Consider the following 19,761-nt stretch of genomic DNA (forward strand, 5'->3'; position numbering starts at 1 on the left):
TTTAGATCATGCAGGTTCCCTCCTGAAGGGAGTTCCGGGGACTAGACTGAAGGAGTGTGTCTGGGCAGAGGGGGGTAAACCTCTCCACTCAGCAGCCCTACTTCCCCCCCTGGGTCCTGCCCCCTTGCTGCTGGTGCTTCCTCTTGTTCGGCAGGGAGTGTTTGGACCAGGGGGTGCACTCCCTTATCCAGGACAGTCTCCTCTGCTCTGTCTGCTCTGGCAGATATACATTAATGGGCTCAAAGGCAGACTCAAGGGCTGAGGCACTGGGGGAGAGCTGGCAGTGGAGGAACATTCTTTGGTGGCTGATTTCCCCTCTCTGGCAGTTTGCTCACTCAGGTTTTGACTTACCTCCTTCACTCTTCCTGTCTCCAGCTTTTGCAGACACTTTGGTTTCCTCTTGTCTGATTCTATCCTCATCTCTTCCTCATCCTTCCTTTTCCTCTAATTCTCCTTTTCCGCTCCCTCTCCTGTATTTTCATCCTCTCATTCTCCTTTTCCCCTCCCTCTCCTGTATTTTCATCCTCTCATTCTCCTTTTCCCCTCCCTCTCCTGTATTTTCATCCTCTCATTATCCCGTTGTTGCTTGTCATCTTCCTCCCTAATCTGTTTCTCACACTTTCTCCTCCTTCTCCATCTTTTACCCCTCCTCCTTTCTTTTCTCCTCTTCCTTCTTTCTCTTCTCCTTTTCCTCATGCCTCTTTTTATTATCCTTCTCCCTCCCTCCCTCCCTCTTTCTTTCTGTTTTTCTTCTCCTCCTGTCAACAAATATAACCTGCTCAGACCCCAACCAAGGATTATCAAAAGCTGCGCTCTGAATTCTCGGACACCCCAAAGATTCCTATATGCCCTTCCAGACTCCCTCCACCTACCCAAGTACAAAAATAATTTGACCTCCTAACTGAAGATTTAAATTGAACCTTCCGTAATACCCTAGAGGCAGTAGCACCTCTAAAAACCTAAAAACATGTGTCACAAGAAATGAGCTCCCTGGTATACAGAAAATACCCCAGCCTTGAAGCAAGCTTCCAGAAAATTGTAACGTAGCTCCACCAGACTGTAAGTCTTACGACTAGTTTGGAAAAACGGAGCACTCACTGCTGCTCGATCAGGCTACTTTTCCAAGTTAATCGAGGAGAATAAAAACGATCCAAAATGCATTTTGATACTGTTGCAAAGCTAACTAAAAAGCAGCATTTCCCAATTGAGGATGGCCTTCACTTCAGCAGTGATGAATTTATGAACTTCTTCGACAAAAATAAATCCTCTGTGTATTTCTCCAAAACTCAGTTGTCCTGAGTCTGCATAAAACTGCCAGGACCAAGGATCAATGGAGTCACTCAAGTTTTTTAATCCTGCATCTCTCGACACGTTCGTGAAAATGGTCATAGCCTCTAAACCTTCCAGCTGCCTTCTGGACACTATTCCAACTAAACTACACGGTGAAGCCCCAAAATTGTCTACCTTGGAAGCCTGTGTTTCAGACGTAAGGAAGTGGATGGTGGCATTTTTTTAAATTTTAAACTCAGACAAAACAGAGATGCTAGTTTTAGGTCCCAAGAAACAAAGAGATCTGCGGTTTGAGCTGACAATTAATATTGGTGGTTATACAGTCGTCTCAAATAAAACTGTGAAGAACCTCAGCGTTACTCTGGACCCTGATCACTCTTTTGACAAACATATCAAAAATATTTCAAGGGCAGCTTTTTATCATCTTTGTAAAATTTCAAAAATCTGAAACTTTTTGTCAAAAAATTATGCATAAAATCTAATCCATGCTTTTGTCACTTCTAGATTAGACTCCTGCAATGCTCTACACTTTGGCTACCCATATACAGGGCCTTGCAAAAGTATTCACCCCCTTGGTGTTTTTCCTATTTTGTATCATTACAACCTGTAATTAACATTTATTTTTATTTGGACTTCATGTAATGGACATACACAAAATAGTCCAAATTGGTGAAGTAAAACGAAAAAAATAACTTTAATTTTTTTTTTTTTTTTTTTAAATGGAAAGGTGGTACATGCAGATGTTTTCCCTCCCTTTGCTATGAAGCCCCTAAAAACGTTTTGGTGCAACCAATTACCTTCAGAAGTCACATAATTTATTAGATTGCACACAGGGGGACATTATTTAAGTGTTACGTGATCTGTCACATGATCGCAGTATACCTGTTCTGAAAGGCCCCAGAGTCTGCAACATCACTAAGCAAGGGGAACCATCAAGCAAGTGGCGATATAAAGACCAAGGATCTCTCCAAACAGGTCAAGGACAAAGTTGTGGAGAAGTACAGATCAGGGTTGGGTTATAAAAAAATATCCAAAACTTTGAACATGCCACAGAGCACCATTAAATCCATTATTAAAAAATGGAAAGAATATAGCACCACAACAAACCTGCCAAGAGAGGGCAGCCCACCAAAACTCACAGACCAGGCAAGGAAGGCATTAATCAGAGAGGCAACAAAGAGACCAAAGATAACCCTGAAGGAGCTGCAAAGCTCCACAGCGGAGATTGTAGTATCTATCCATAGGACCACTTAAAGCCTTACACTCCACAGAGTTGGGCTTTACGGAAGAGTTGCCAGAAAAGAATAAGCAAACACGTTTGGTGTTCACCAAAGGTACTCTGGTCAGATGAGACTAAAATTGAGCTTTTTGGTCATCAAGGAAAATGCTATGTCTGCTGCAAACAGAACACCTCTCAATCACCCGAGAACACCATCCCCATAATGAAGCATGGTGGTGGCAGCATCATAATGTGGGGATGTTTTTCATTGGCAGGGACTGGGGAACTGGTCAGAATTGGAGGAAAGATGGATGGTGCTACATACATGGACATTTTTGAGGGAAATCTGTTTCAGTCTTCCAGAGATTTGAGACTGGGATGGAGGTTCACCTTCCAGCAGGACAATGACCCTAAGCATACTGCTAAAGCAACACTCGAGTGGTTTAAGGGGAAAAAATGTAAATGTCTTGGAATGGCCTAGTCAAAGCCCAGACCTCAATCCAATTGAGAATCTGTGGTATGACTTAAAGATTGTGGTACACCAGCGGAACCCTTCCAACTTGAAGGAGCTGGAGCAGTTTTGCCTTGAAGAATGTGCAAAAATACCAGTGGCTAGATGTACCAAGCTTATAGAGACATACACCAATGACTTGCAGCTGTAATTGCTGCAAAAGGTGGCTCTACGAAGTATTGACTTTGGTGGGGTGAATAGTTATGCACGCTCAAGTTTTCTTTTTTTTAAAACTTTTTTCTTGTTAATTTCACAACATAAAGTAGTATCTCAAAGTGGTAGGCATGTTGTGTAAATCAAAATATACAACCCCCAAAAAAGGTATTTTAATTCCAGGTTGTAAGGCAACAAAATAGGAAAAATGCAGAGGGGGATGAATACCTTCGCAAGCCTTTGTAGATAACTAAATAAACTTTGGTTAGTGCTAAATACGGATGCTATAATCTTGCCTAGAACCAGAAAAATGTATAATATTACTCCAGTGCTAGCCTCTACACTGGCTTCCTGTTAAGGCTAGGGCATATTTCAAGGTTTTACTGCTAACCTACATAACATTGCATGGACTTGCTCCTACCTATCCTGGTCCTGCCATACATACTAACATGTACGCTATGGTCACAAGAAACAGGCCTCCTTATTTCCCCTAGAATTTCTAAGCAAACAGCTGGAGGCAGGGCTTTCTCCGATAAAGCTACATTTTTATGGAATGGTCTGGCTATCCATTTGAGAGACGCTGACTCAGTCTCACCCTTTATGTCTTTGCTGAAGACTCATCTCAGTAGTAGCTATGATTGAGTGTAGTCTGGCCAAGGGGTGCGATGGAGAACAGCAAGGCACTGGAGTGACGAACCGCCCTATTGTCTCTGCCTGGCCACCTCCCCTCTCTCCACTGGGACTCACTGGCTTTATAGTGCTTTTGCATGCTGTCCTTAGGAGGGGTGCATCATGTCGTGCAAGGATTTTTTGCTATACTCAACTTGAGTGGGTTGAGTCACCGACGTGATCTTCCTGTCTGGTTTTGCTCCCCCTCGGGCTCGTGCGGTGGAGGAGATCTTCATGGGCTAAATATACTCAGCCTTGTCTCAGGGTAGTAAGTTGGTGGTCTGTTGATATCCCTCTAGTGGTGTGTGGGCTGTGCTTTTGCAAAGTGGGTGGGGTTATATCCTGCCTGGTTGGCCCTGTCCAGCCTTCAGTATCTATGCTGCAGTAATCTATGTGCCGGGGGGCTAGGGTCAGTTTGTCCTATCTTGTGAAATTCTCCTGTCTTATTATCTGGTGACCTGTGTGAACTTAAGTATGCTCCCTCTAATATTCTCATCATCTCTCTCTCTCTCTCTCTCTCTCTCTCTCTCTCTCTCTCTCTCTCTCTCTCTCTCTCTCTCTCCCCACTCCTGGGAGACCTGAGCCCTAAGGCCATGCCTCAGGCCTACCTGTCCTGTTGACACCTGACTGTCCATGTCCGCAGTCCACCTGGTCGTGCTGCTGATCCAGTTTCTGCTGTTCTGCCTGCGGCTATTGAACCCTGACCTGTTCACCCAACGTGCTACCTTGTCCCAACCTGCTGTTTTCGACCCTCTCTCCCTCTCTCTCTCTCTCTCTCTCTCTCTCTCTCTCTCTTTCCCTTCCTCTCTCTCTCCCTCTCTACCACACCTGCCGTCTTGACCTCTGAACGTTCAACTATTAAAATCCAACTGACGTTTTCTCCTGATGTGCTGACCTGTTGCATCCTCTACAACCACTGTGATTATTATTTGACCCTGCTGGTCATCTATGAATGTTTGAATATCTTGAAGAACGATCTAGCCTTAATGGCCATGTACTCTTATAATCTCCACCCGGCACAGCCAGAAGAGGTCTGGCCTTCCCTCAGAGCCTGATTCCTCTCTAGGTTTCTTCCTAGGTTCCTGACATTCTAGGGAGTTTTTCCTGGCCACCGTGCTTCTACATCTGCATTGCTTGCTATTTTGGGGTTTTAAGCTGGGTTTCTGTATAAGCACTTTGTGACATCTACTGATGTAAAAAGGGCTTTATAAATAAATGTGATTTGATTTGATTCAGCTTCTCCTGTTCTCTCCTACACATCTTCTCCCTTTCCTTCCTCCTCCTCACACCTTCTCTGTTCCTCTCTTCCATGGTGGAGCTCCACCCATGTCCAACGTTGTGCCTGGAACAGCATGCCGGGAGGCCTCTGAGGGCAGCCTGGATAGTGATGACCACCCTTCAGGGAGATTGGTGCGTCTTCCTCCTGCGCCTACTCAAAAACCCTCATCTCCTCTTCCATCTGTCTCAGGAGGCTGCTGATCAGGTCCTGGTTAGTGTGAGAGAATGGAGAGGAGTAGGTAACCAATAAAAACTGAAAAGAAAGATAAGCCCAATCTAAAAAAACTCTTGCGCACTAGTCCCTTCCCATAGCCAATGTTTTAGTGCTGGCATATACAAAAGAAATGTGATTGAATCTGGCCCGCACGCTGTTTCAGCAACTTTTGTTGAAGCTTCTCTTCAGTCTCTCATCTCCTCCATGTGTGTAGGGTGATGCTACAGACAGACAATAATGTAACATAAAAACGGAAAATGGGAGAAACGGATGATATGAACTATCTAACCACATTGCCTTATTCTATCCTCCTCAGCTCCTCCTCAAAGACTCTGTCTGCGTTTCCACCACTCCTCCTTTTCTCTCTGCTTCTTCTGCTCCTTCTCTCGCTCCACCTCGTATTCCACAATTCAACTCTTATCCCCCCTCTTTCAACTTACGCTCCAAAGCTTTCTGTTCCTAACTGACTCTAGATATCATTCACATTCAATATAATCTGTCTCAAAGAGAAAGACACAGGTCACAGCTCGTTTAGTTTGAAGAATATAATTATAGGCCTGGTTTCATTGAGGCAATAATGCACAGGAGGTTGGTGGCACCTTAATTGGGGAGAACGAGCTTGTGTTAATGGCTGGAGCCAATTAGTGAAATGGTATCAACTACATCAAACACATAGTTTCCATGTGTTTGATGCCATTCCATTGGTTCCGTTCCAGCCATTATTATGAGCAGTCCTCCCCTCAGCAGCCTCCACTGCATAACAGACAGTGTACAGCACCCCAGTGCGGGTGTGTAAAGACTTTTGTGTATGTGATACATATGCCCACTAGATGTCATTCTTGCAGTGGAGGCTTCTCAGGGGAGGAAGGAGAGGACCATCCTCCCCAGTGAAATCTCATTTAAAAAATAATTGTGAAACATTAAAAAAGTTATTCTTTTTAGATAAAACTTATAAATATATTAATATTTCACCAGATAATTGTTTAAAATACACTGTTTTGTAATGAAGGTCTTCAGTAACAACAGCACTGTCTGGGCTTGCACCATGGTGTAGCCGGAGGACAGCTAGCTTCCGTCCTCCTCTGGCTACATTGACTTCAATACAAAACCTAGGAGGCAGGTAGGCCTCACCCCCTTCCATAGACATATGTGGTAATTATGACCACTTGTCCTCCGAACCAATCAAAGCTTTTGCAGTCTGAACTGACATGTTGCCCGTCCAATCATAGATGTAGGAATAGAGAACGAACCTAGTGTGTTGTATTGGGATTGTGCCACAGAGCATTATGGGGGTTCTACGTGTTGAGAAGCTTGGTGACATTGTTGGATAGAGATTAAAAGTGAAGAGTGATAGTTGAGAATTTTTGGGACATTATTCAATTATTATTATTTTTTTTACAGGAGATGTATTTTCTAAGTTGTTTTCTGGGTTTAGAACTTTATTTTTTGTCAAGTTAGTGCAATTTATTTAAATTTGCCTTGCTAACTTCAGTAGCTAGCTAGCTACCAGCGAGAGTGTGCAGTTTTCTCCGCCAGAATGGTAGAATGGCCTATGCTACCGTTCTACCATTCTAAACATAAAAAATCTGACATGCTGTATGGGATGAAAACGAGACCGTCTGATCAACTGTAGGCTGTCAACTGTAGGCTGGATACAGTCCGTCTGGTCAGGGTAAACTAATTTGTAACGTTATGTATTTATAATCCATTTGTGTGTCAGGAGAAAATGTGAATGTGATCTAAATTGAGCTGGCTAGTTAGCCTATACAGTTTTAATCCAAAATTATTACCTGGAATTAATCGATCTACATAATAGTGATGGCAGATGTGAGTAAATGTTTTATAAGGCCTACAGTTGCATAGGCCTGCATGATGTAAACATGTTAGTTTTAGCCAAATGTTTACAGATATTTCCATTTGAATTAGCTTTTTAATGGTGTAGAATGCCCTGCATGCTCTCAGTTAATTCACTGCCTCATTAAGGTGTCCAGTTGAGCTTATTTTTGAACCTAAGTAATTGTAGTGTGTGCAGTACTCTATATATTTTGTATCAATTGAGAACTTTTTTCTAATTCCCTGAGATCTGGATCTTCTCTGGAAAATAATTATTTTTGTATTTTGGGGGTTTACTTCCAGGGCTCAGGTCTGTCAGTACTGCTCTAGCAGTTCCAGGCTCTGCTGTAGGCCGTGTTCTGTGACAGCAGGCACAGCTCATCTGTGAAGAACAGGCATTTAACCTCTGAATTGTCGATAAAGCAAGCGTACATTTTGGTATTATTTTGATGGATATATTTATCTATCAGGGTGTGTAGGGTGTAAATATGATCAGTCATGCGATGTTTGGTATACATCCAATTTGGCTTTTACTCAAGACATTGTGCTTATTAAAGAAGGTTAGAACTCTTCATTTATAAAACTACAGATGACCTTCCCCAGGTTACCATTCACACAAATGCCTCTGTAATTGTTTGGGTCCTTGATTCCAGATGTCAGGGAAATAACCTACACTCAGGATCAAATTAAACCATTTTAATATAGCCAATTAAAATTTTGCACTAGTGAATTTGACCATCTCATTTAGGATGCCATCAGGTGTGCATGCATTTTTAAATGTGAAGGCCTGAAGTTTCTTATAGAGCTCCTTGTGAGTAATTGGGGAGTCAAATGGATTTTGATTGTCCTTTTTTAGCTTTTCCTAATCCATTCAACTGGTCATGAATTTGGCATTGTTCTGTGTTTGCATCAATTTGAACGGTGTTGTAGAGTGTTTTAAAATTGGTTGTCCATATTTCACCATTTGTTTTGCTAATTCCTTTAATTTCGATTTTTGCCAAAAGTTGCTTGTGTTTATAGACTCCTCAATTAGTGTCAGCTGCTTCCTGTTGTACTGTTCATTTGGGGTTCTGAGTGTACATTTATAGAGTTTTAAAGTCTCACAGTAATTAAGGCGTAATTCACCGTTATTTGGGTCTCTGTGCTTTTGGTTTGATAGTGTTCTACGTTTCAATCTGCATCAAACCAGTCTTTTTTGGTTTTTTTTTTATCAATTTCATTTGCCTGAATATATTGCCTGAATATATTGCTGATGTTTAGATGTTAGATTGATGCCTTCTTTATCCAGAAAGTTATCTAAGAGTGTTTGGATTTTTGGGGTACTGGTTTATTTCTGGTATTCTTCTGTGCTGTTTTTGGCCCATCTGTATGAATTTCTGATGTTGTACAGCTTACTGGGCTGTGAATGTCTGGTTGTTTCCATGTCTGTTCATTTGAAGAACAATGTAATTTGTCTGTGATCAGACAGATGTGTTAGTGGCTTGACAGTAAATGAGCTGAGAGAGAAAGGGTCAATGTCTGCAATCATATAGTCTACTGTACTGTGGCCAAGAGGTGAGCCATAGGTGAATCTCCCAAAAGAGTCTCCCTGTAACCTACCATTGACAAAGTACAGACCCAGGCTTCTACAGAGCTGCAACAGATCCCTTCCGTTGTTGTTGATGGTGCTGTCACTGTTGTTTTTATGGGGGAGATTAAGACAGTTAGAAACAGTATGGCCTGTAATAAAGCTGTCCCCTCGTGTGGTCGTTAGATCAGGTAGTGTTCCTGTGTGCGGATTGATGAGCACATTTCCTTGGCCCTGGAAATTGCATGTGTCTTCCTCAAGGGTGGGGAATATCTGAGGGAGGGATACATAATATTGCGCAAAGTAACACAACAATTTTTTTCAATTTTAACCAAATGTGATGTTTATCAATTTTGAGGGGATCAATTAGATTTTGTAGTTCGGATTTGTACCAAATTATGAATACTCCAAAGTCTCTACCTCTATGGACAGAGCTGTGTTTCTGGGAAGGCACAATTACTTCTTTGTAGCCCGTGGGACAGTGAGTGACAGTATCTGCCTTACACCATGTCTCCTGCAGAATGATGACAATATCTTTGAGATTTTTTTTTACTCCAGTGCTAAAGTCTTCAGTTCAAAGGTTGATGAGATTAGGTCCTGAATGTTCCAAATGCTAACTGATAGGGATTTCATGTTGCAAAAAGAAAGACAGTCCAAAAAACAGTAACTTCTAACTACTAAGTTGTTCTGAGCGAGATAAACAGGAGAACAGTAAACATCTGTTCTCTTTTTCTTTTTCCTTCTTCCTATTCATTGAACAAGTCAACTTTTAGTACAATAGCTATGTGTGTGTGTGTGCGTGCGTTTAGTGCGTTTAGAGTTTCCCTGTCCTCTGAGGGCCTCCGCATAGCTGCGCTGGTCCTGCTGTTGGGACCTGTGGAGTGGAGGATCTGGGCCGGGAGGCTGTCTCTCTGGTCTGGTAGAGGTGGTGGTCTGGTGTGGGGTGGTTGGCTGGGCCCGGTCCAGTCTGGCTGCGCCGATGGAGGTGGTGATGCTCTGGTGGTGGGTGGGGCCTGTGGGGTGCACTGGGTCTGGTGGGGCAGTGAGGGGGCCTGGGGCTCCTTGGTGGAGGAGTGGTCTGGTAGGGGTCTCTGGGTGGTCCTCTGTCCAGTGCGGCATGGGCTGTTTGTCTACCAAGTGCCACGTCCTTTAGAGACTTGGCAAACATCCATACTGTCTGCTTCCTCAGGTGGGAGTGGTCGTGCAGGTGCACTGGGGTGATTGTTCGGTGGTGAGCAACGTGCACGTTCGTGAGTAGGCCACACCCTCTGGTGATGTCAGCGTTGACTTCCTGAATGGTACGGGGATGAAAGTCTTTGCTGGACAGCAGAGTGGAGATGGTGATGTGGGAGTTGGGGAACCACTCAGAGGCCCTCTCTGCTACTCTGTTGACCAGGCTGCCTACTCTCTTCTGCTCCTCTGGCAGGTTGTTGGTGCCGGTGTGAATAATAATGTGGCCTGGTGTGCCAAAGTCAGGCTGGGACAGGATGTGGACTGCATCCTGCGTTTTTGGGCACCATCTTTTGGACACCTTGTGGTGGGGAAGAGTTTATCCTCTTGGATTAACTTCCTATTTGAGTCGATGAGGATGGCCACCTCAGTGAGTTTTACCAGAGGGACTGGGTACACAGGGTGGGGCGTGTGGGGCTATGTCGGGGAGGCTAGACAGCTTCTCTCTGTAGTAGGTGTCCCCATGTGAACCTCCTTGTTGACTGGGGGTGTGGATAAAGGGTGGTCGGTATGGGGGGGTAGTGGGTGAGGGTGGGTCAGTGGGGAGGGGGGGTCGTGGTGAGGGGCTGCAGCTTCTCTCTAGGAGTCTCTACAGTCTGTTCTCTATACTGCAGCACCCTCTTGATGACAGACAACTCCTTTGCCATCTCCTCCTTTACCTGCACTAGCTCTCTCCTCATGGTGGCCTTTACCTCCTCAAGTGCTGTGGCAACTCATTCAGCTGTGGCTTCTCATTCAGCTCAATAACCCATACCTCTAACAGAGCCTGCCTGTCTCTCAGCAGGCTGATGGTGGTGTGGTCATGGCTCTGGAGGTCGTAGGCAGGCAGAGGGGAGGGTAAACCTGTTGCGTGCCTGGGCTCCTGTTATTGGAGTGCCTGAGGTGAGGGGAGAGGTCGGGGTGCTGTCCTTGCCCTTTTTGGTATATTCCCTAGGGTGGGGAAGTCCTGCACAAAAGAGCGAAAATGGATTCTTTCCTTCTCTGATTTGATTTCTGCTGGGGGCAGTCTCTGTTGCTGCTGGTGCTGCTGGCGCTGCCTCAGTGGCCATGTTGCTATGGTTACCGCTATGGTTACCACAAGTAAATAGTTGGAGCTAATACATTTGAATTTAGCTTGCTAGCACAAGTCAGGAGCTGTTCGTCTGTGTGACTGCCTTTCTCTCTCTCTCTCTCTCTCTCTCTCTCTCTCTCTCTCTCTCTCTCTCTCGCTCTCGCTCTCTCTCGCTCTCTCTCTCTCTCTCTCTCTCTCTCTCTCTCTCTCTCTCTCTCTCTCTCTCTCTCTCTCTCTCGCTCTCTCTCTCTCGCGCTCTCGATCTCGCTCTCGCTCTCTCGATCTCGCTCTCTCTCTCGCTCTCTCGCTTTCTCTCACTCTCTCTCGCTCTCTCTGCAAGTTGATGGTACAGTAGGGGGCCAACAGCACAGACAGCAACCTACTGTACCACTCCAACAATATACACTTTCTTCATGACATTTCTGATGACAAAGGAAAGGAACCATTCCCACATGGAGAAAGTCCAGTGCTTGTAGTCCTTCTCTCTGAGAAGATTCCAGAGCGGCCCACACAGTTTTCCCACACCCATTCCTTGGGGCTCTCAGAACTTAAGAACATTAGAACTTCTGCCACCTTGTTCAGTGATTCAATGGATAACATTGTGTCCTCGCCTTTTTGTGTTCGGACTCGGAGGCAATTGAGTCCTACTCTCATGATTTGCCAGAATTAAAGAACAGCACCAATGGCTAAATGGCAACAGATGAGACATATTCATATTCCCTCAAAAGATCAACACCAAATTCTGTAGACCCAACCCCCCAAATAATATGACAACACCGTCTATATGTATACTGCATGCACTCTGAAATGTCAACAAACAGTGACACCGCCAAACGTATCTGTTTGTATACGTGCTTTGCAAAGGTCACTACAGGTCACGGCACCACTTCACAGTCCCAGCCTTTGACAGGGAGGGTTTTCAGCAGGTCCTGTTGTTGAAGTCAAACTGCCTGTCCCTCTTTTCCATCAGGTCCCCCTAAGAAGCATTGATCAATATTAATTGCTCAAAAAGACCCCATCAGCAAGCCTTGTCCACTCTGATTAGGCACCGGCAACGTGCACCCCTTTGTCAGTGGAGCAAGGTGTCCAGCGCTTTTGTCTGGGAGCACAGAACCCAGACAGAAACCAGACAAGCCCAAGCTGCAGATTTACACAGCAGATTACGCCTGTCAATGGCGGCTCCGGCCCAAATGGAGCGCCGGTTTGGATAGTTTGGATAGTCGCTGTGTGTTTACTCTGTCCAGGGTTTTCTGTTACTCGTCTGTAGCCATTATCTGAGCCTCTGGGTCCCAGCCGGGCACTTTAAGCCTATCATTTCCATGTGGGGAGAGGGGACTGCTGGGAGAAATGAAAAACGTGACAACAAAGTTCTCACGCATTGTATCTCTGGTGCTTCTCATACTGTTCATTCGATTAGACAAAGTGTGTGAGATGCAACCAATAAAAAATGTTGTCTCACAATACCTAGACTAGGGATGTACTGTATTCATTGTAGAATAGGTAGGTGGCCTAGAGGTAAGAGAGGCAGCCCTGTATAGCCAGAGTGTTGCCAGTTTGAATCCCAGTCCAGGCACTTAAAGAATGGGAGGCTGAACATTCAGCTGGAGGACTGCCGGTTTATGATCTCCTACCCTTATGCTTTGGAGCAAGGAACTTAACATAAAACTACAGTACCTCTAGGGCAGTGCAGTGTACCAATGCTGGCCCTGTGCTCCTATGGAACGGAGGATGATAAGAGGTTACTTCTGGCTAGTGGTCATTTAAAGATATTCGACTCACGTGAGAGGCAAATATTTGACACAGATAATCCCTGTTGGAAGGCACTGGATGTACATTTGAAGCATAATCACTCTTAAATTGCATTCTTGTGCTTCACGGCCATCACATTTGATTCACACACAACACATTCCACTTCTGGGTCACTCCCTGTTGAGCCTCAAAATGAGCCCTCCCAAATCTCCACGAGTCACCTACTGTAAGTCTTTAAGGGGAAAGTTCAGATATGAGATGATTATTATTATCCATTCCTAATGTAATACTAACAACAGTGGGTTGTAAGAGATGAGACATTCCCGAAAGTGAGATTTGGGTTGGCTTTCAAAGTTATGATTATGACCTTACCATTTCAAGGGTTTGTTCATTATGGGGTTATCTTCTAAAAGTCTAAACCGTGGTACTAAGATAACATATGGAATTGTTTCAAAGTGGTTTGAAAAAAATATTGAATTTGGCCTTTACTACTAAAGAAACGCATTGAAAAACACATTCAAAAATGGAAAAAAGACAGTTACAAAATAAATCATAAGGAATAACGTTTGGAAGTGTCTGTTCTATATCTAGGATAAATATTTAATTGAGAAATATTATCAGGAAATATTTTTGGGACACATATTTAATCCCTTATTTTTGTTGGAACAAATCTACCTCCATACTTCTGTTTGTTTGTATGGGTTACCTTCAGACGAGTCCCGCAGTGGTGGAGCAAAACTCCGAATTTGAGGGGTCATAATAGTTTGTACACTACAGACATTTTCGTGAGAAGACCAATTTTCAGGAAGTCTCATGGTCTGACAAACACAGCTGCAGCTCTGCCACCTTCCACCGCAGATGCGGAAGGCCACCGTCGGCAGATGTGGTGGATTGAGACTCAGCCCATGCAAAAAAAAAAGAAGATATCTCTAGTTTAAACTGAGCGTGAGGTTAGAATGGGCCTCCAGGATGCTGATGTCATCGAGGAAATATAATGTGGTGGTGATCAGAACAATGTGCCGAACAAGGGACGGTAAGGATAACAATGTATCTGTATGACAATATTATGACACTGTTATGACGTAGGGCCTATCTTACAGTTCAAATAATGTGCTACCCAATGTTCTTATGGCAATGCATTGGCGCCATACAGTCGATTTCATCCCTTTAAATACAGTCGATTTCAGCCCTTCAAAGTCGAAGAAGAAAATAAAGACGAAGATGGATGGATGATAGATGGATGGATGGTCTTTGTCTGACTATTCAGCAAATTCCACTGGTGCAGTGTATTGTAACTACTACGATATTTCCATTACAAATAGGTCAGCTACAGCTGAAGGGAACTATCTGGCTCTCTGCTTCCAGGAGCTGTCGGAATCCCTCAAAGAATCCCAGCTCTGAGTCTGTACACCCTGGATCCCATGACTTGGATGAGCCCCGTGACACAGGGCAGTTCCCAGTGAAAGGAGGCTTTAATAAGTCCTACACTGTAATTAATCCTCTCTTTGTCAAAGAAACATTCATTTAAAATAACTTGTCGGCAATTCACTAGTCCATCCCCCACATTAGTCCCATTATCTATTTCTAAATCAACTGTGTAGGAGGAGGGTGGAATGGGGTGGGGGGGTGGGGAGAATGGGTTTAAAGAAAATTGCGTGTGTGTGTGCGCATGCGTGCGTGCGTGTGTGTGCAGGGACATCATGCACCCGGAAAATCTGAGGCACAAAGTACATGAGAATGGCTGGGAGTGGTCCAGAGGCCTTGTCCCTAAATTGGAGAATTGTGCATTTTTTTCAAACACCCCGAAACACATTTTTTTCCTGCAATCTAGAGCCATAATAATTATGCTTAATTCTATGTAAGAAATATATGTTTATTTTCTACATATCTAAGCATACCTCTTGAGCTGTCTGTATCATCCTGACTGGGGGTTAGGGGGACTGTAGGCAGCAGTCACATGTTTTTAAACTGTGATGAACATCAGAACATTAGACATACTGCGGTGAGGGGATTTAAAAGGCACGTGACTCCATTGATCTCATGTGGGTATCAGAATTAGGACCAGAGAGGAAGTCAATCTGTAATCTTAACCTTAACCCTAACCCATAATTCAGTGTTTTGCATTGATTCATCAAAAATGTTATTTCTTTAATGGGCGATCTATGATTTATTCATTCAGTTTGTCACTATAGTTCACACATTGTCCACTCTATGGGATTTACATTTACATTACATTTAAGTCATTTAGCAGACGCTCTTATCCAGAGCGACTTACAAATTGGTGCATTCACCTTATGACATCCAGTGGAACAGCCACTTTACAATAGTGCATCTAAATCTTTTAAGGGGGGGGGTGAGAAGGATTACTTTATCCTATCCTAGGTATTCCTTAAAGAGGTGGGGTTTCAGGTGTCTCCGGAAGGTGGTGATTGACTCCGCTGTCCTGGCGTCGTGAGGGAGTTTGTTCCACCATTGGGGGGCCAGAGCAGCGAACAGTTTTGACTGGGCTGAGCGGGAACTGTACTTCCTCAGTGGTAGGGAGGCGAGCAGGCCAGAGGTGGATGAACGCAGTGCCCTTGTTTGGGTGTAGGGCCTGATCAGAGCCTGGAGGTACTGAGGTGCCGTTCCCCTCACAGCTCCGTAGGCAAGCACCATGGTCTTGTAGCGGATGCGAGCTTCAACTGGAAGCCAGTGGAGAGAGCGGAGGAGCGGGGTGAGTGAGAGAACTTGGGAAGGTTGAACACCAGACGGGCTGCGGCGTTCTGGATGAGTTGTAGGGGTTTAATGGCACAGGCAGGGAGCCCAGCCAACAGCGAGTTGCAGTAATCCAGACGGGAGATGACAAGTGCCTGGATTAGGACCTGCGCCGCTTCCTGTGTGAGGCAGGGTCGTACTCTGCGGATGTTGTAGAGCATGAACCTACAGGAACGGGCCACCGCCTTGATGTTATTTGAGAACGACAGGGTGTTGTCCAGGATCACGCCAAGGTTCTTAGCGCTCTGGGAGGAGGACACAATGGAGTTGTCAACCGTGATGGCGAGATCATGGAACGGGCAGTCCTTCCCCGGGAGGAAGAGCAGCTCCGTCTTGCCGAGGTTCAGCTTGAGGTGGTGATCCGTCATCCACACTGATATGTCCAACCAATCACTTGGCTCAATGGAACAGAATGTAAAGCGAGGACACATGATCAGAAGGGCAAGCAACAGATGGGTTGTGTCCCAATTATCTCTCCTTCCTCCCAAAGTTTGCCCTCGTTCACTTCACTTCCCTTCACTGATTTGAAAGGAAATGACTGGTATAAGAAATATGGTGGAAACTCCCACTAGGAGATATTATTGTCCAGCAATGAACTCTATTAACATCATCTGAGGTTAGAAGGGCCAGATTCCTGGATGTACATTATCTCCAGTAATGAACACTGTGACGTAAGGAGCGAGACACAACATGATTTGCAGACACGCATAATGCTCCCTCGAGAGTCAACATGTCTTCTCAAGTCCCAAATATTATAATTGTTTCTGTTCCAAAAAAAATTGGTGTCAAGGCTGAGCAGGCTAACGTCATCGTTTTAACAGTTGAGTGTGTTCTTTTACTGTTTTATCTCAACACGTTTGAACTGCATGTGGCCTAGGGAGGCTTGCGACCTGACTGGGCGTACAAAGGGTTAGTGTTCGTTAAAGTACAGTGGGTACCAACTGTTTTGCTCCAGGAAAGAGTCGGAAGAATGGCTTTTGTATAGGCTTTTTTTCAATTCAGTTTCTGACCTATAATGGAAGTCAAATGTAAAAGATTACGAATGTGATTGATGATAGATAGTACAATGTGGGGAAAACTGACTGTCTAAGAGTAACCTATTCACATGATTAATTTATCGTTGTTGCTTTTCTTCTCAATGAGAATGCTACTAAGGTAAACAAAAGAGCATGTGGGTTATGAAAATGACATTGTGAAAGCCAATGCCTAAACTTTCCAATGGCTGTCGGGCATTCACACTCGTGACGGCCTCATGGAATCGGGTTCCTTTGTTAGGTTAATTAGTTATCCCATGAAGAATTCAACAGGTAAGGTTCACGGCAAACCACCAACTGTGACCGGCCCTGTGTTTACCATCCCAAGATCACAATAGATCAGTTTAGAGAAAGGTGTATAGGTGATGTTATAAAGTCATCAGATAAATGGGTAATATTTTACTTAAAGACAACAGGTGTGATCCATTCTGATCTGGTTATGATGCATTGTAAGAAAATGCCATAAGAATAAAGCCTATGAGCCCTTTTTAATGTATGATCTCCAGTGTAGACCTGTCATTCAGGGCAAGTGGGGCAAAAAAATGTTTTTGCAAAATGTAGAGCCCCACATTTTTTGGGGGGGTGGGGGGCTTGCCTGTTTTGCATGTTATTTTGACATTAATATTTGTAACATATCAGTTTGCAAACAATGTAAAATAAAAAAAATAATAAAAAAAGATATATATCATTGAGTTAATAATAAAGCCGCATGCAAACATGGTCTCTAAAACAGCAACTCCCAAACGCAGGTGTTTCAGCCTAGCTCAGTGCTTTCTGTCGTGGTGGGGCAAGCCAGCAGAAAATACTGAGCTTTGCGTCGTGATTGGCTCAGTGTTCTGACACTACGTCACCTCCAAGTCTAAGGGTAGACTTTGAAAATTCGAGCCCTTTGGGTGCTGCCATAGAGTTACATTAGAAGAGCCCATCCAAGAAGGCTCAAGGTCATTAGCCAGAGATAAAATGATGTCAAATCACATTATATCTACAGATGCTTTGATTGGACTGATAATGTCGACATCATACTTTCAAAATCGTAGCTAGCAGTCGTCATCATGAACAAAGTCGACAATCTACTGGCAAATCCTTTTTAATCCTTGTCATATGAAGAGAAATAATGAAGAAAATTATAGATAAAATGTATCGGTGCTCATGAGTTCAACAATGAGTGGTTTGGAAGAAATCAGTGACAGTGGCTGTGTGGTCCCAAATCTGGGATTAAAGGGCTCTTTTCCAAGTTTAAAATGATAAACATTCAAAATTGGCCACGCTGTCAATGAAGCATGATTTGTGCCGCGCTCAAAACAACTGTTAACTCGTAACTGCGAAAACTTGACTTCAGTGAGTTCAAGACAACTGGGAAGTCGGGAATAAATTGGCTCCGACTGGGAAAATACGTTTTGAACGGTCCTCCAACACGCAATTGTAAAATCGGCCTTTTTCTAGAGCTACGACCTGAAGATCAATGTTTTTGTTTTTTTCAGAGTTCCCAGTTGTTTTGAAAGCACCAGAAATCCAGAGAATGCCAGACTTTGACAAAATTTGCCCACCAAGGACCGCCACCTTCCTGTTCAAATGAGCACAGCACAACAAGGTGAGTCCGAAAATGTCTTTTATGCTGCTGCATAAATGATCTAATATGCCAGGGAGATATATATACTGTAGCTAAGAAAGTAATACTAAGTGTATGTTGTGTAGTAAGATGTTAGTAGCCCATGTGCCTCACCCTTATAATTTGGCCTATTTACTCTTCTTAATTTTGCCTACTGTTCTGACTTGGTGGTGCACATGTAGCCTATAACCTGTAATCATCGAATATTGTAAGAGCTTTCATTGTCTGCTTATACGCCCCCTTTATTTATCCTACGGTTCTGACTTGGTGTACAGGGAGAACACTGTAAGAACGGTCCATATTCTGAATTCTGTCGTTGTACATTTCAAAAGTGCTAAACAAACAGTTATATTGACTACATCCAACCTAGCTCGCTCATTAATGTCTTAATCAAAATTATGGACTGCCTCTCATCTGCCTGTTGTCCCCTTATGCCATAGTTTGTACATCTCAATTGTAATTATAAACCACATTTGTTTAAGCAAGTCAGCCATATGAGGTATGTTTTTTTAAAGGCTGTGAATGAGGCTGATAATATCAGTTAAATTGGTACAGCACTCTCACCGCACACAGGTGTAACAAATATGGTAGTATTGCCCCAGTTATTAAATGTGCATAGGGGACAGATAGGAGTGGCAGAAAGCTGCAAACCTTTAATGGCTGAGAATTTGCTAGTGATGGAGAAAGGAGGCTTGTGACTACTTTATTTATGAGAATCTTCAGGGGTGTCAATAATTTTGACCCCTACCTTTTTAAGAAAAAAAAGTATTACTTGTTAATCAAAATCACTTTCATACAATATAGGTCAGTATTTTTGTTATTTATTTTATACAGTATAGAAGGTTGCCAGGTGACTTATGACCCCTCCTGGCGGCCATGTTGGAAAACCACTGCATCAATTCTTAAGACAATAACAGTGGCTACTCCAAGCTGCATGATATAACAATGCCAAAAATAGTTGGTCAATTTCTGTGCTGTATTTGGCTGCTCTAACAAGGCAGGAAAGACAACGGAAATGTTTTTATTCAAGTTTTGGGGGAGCTATTTTTTCCCCATAAAAATGCACCTCATAATAAAGCATTGCATTCATCTATCATCACATTTTCAGACTAATGTAAGACTACTATTCCTAATGTGATGAGTAGATTGGATAGTCATCATTTATTAGGCTAATAATATAACTCAATCTAATCACTGTGTATGGCTGAGCGCGTAGTGGTATAGGCCTATAGGCTACAGTATATTAGAGACATTTCTTTTCTTTCCTTTGCACTGAAAAAATGTGGCCTTCGATAAACACATTTAATGCAATTCTACTACACTTTATATGACAGGAGACATTGGTAGAATATTTTTTTATATGACAAATCACAGGGTTGCCTAGGCCTACTCTGCTGACACTGACAAACAGATTAATAAAAAATGATGTTGTCTTGAACACAACCATCTAATAATATAGGCCTATGAAAAGGGGAGACACACATTTTACAATATGACATCCATCTATCCTGGAGAAGGACATTATTGTTCCAACTCCAGTGGCACTGAACCGATGATAAATTGCTGAGAACTTTATCCATAAGAGAAGGGAAAATGTATG

The 19,761-nt window shown here is 43.5% G+C and overlaps 1 pseudogene; it reads right to left on the bottom strand.

The window, feature by feature from the left end:
- Positions 1-97: 97 nt before the first annotated feature.
- LOC135564583 (RNA-binding protein 25-like) lies at positions 98-4,437 on the bottom strand (annotated as a pseudogene).
- Between the last annotated feature and the right edge of the window lie 15,324 nt (positions 4,438-19,761).

The sequence above is a fragment of the Oncorhynchus nerka genome, linkage group LG25 (genome assembly GCF_034236695.1).
Source record: "Oncorhynchus nerka isolate Pitt River linkage group LG25, Oner_Uvic_2.0, whole genome shotgun sequence".
In the NCBI taxonomy this organism is placed as follows: domain Eukaryota; kingdom Metazoa; phylum Chordata; class Actinopteri; order Salmoniformes; family Salmonidae; genus Oncorhynchus; species Oncorhynchus nerka.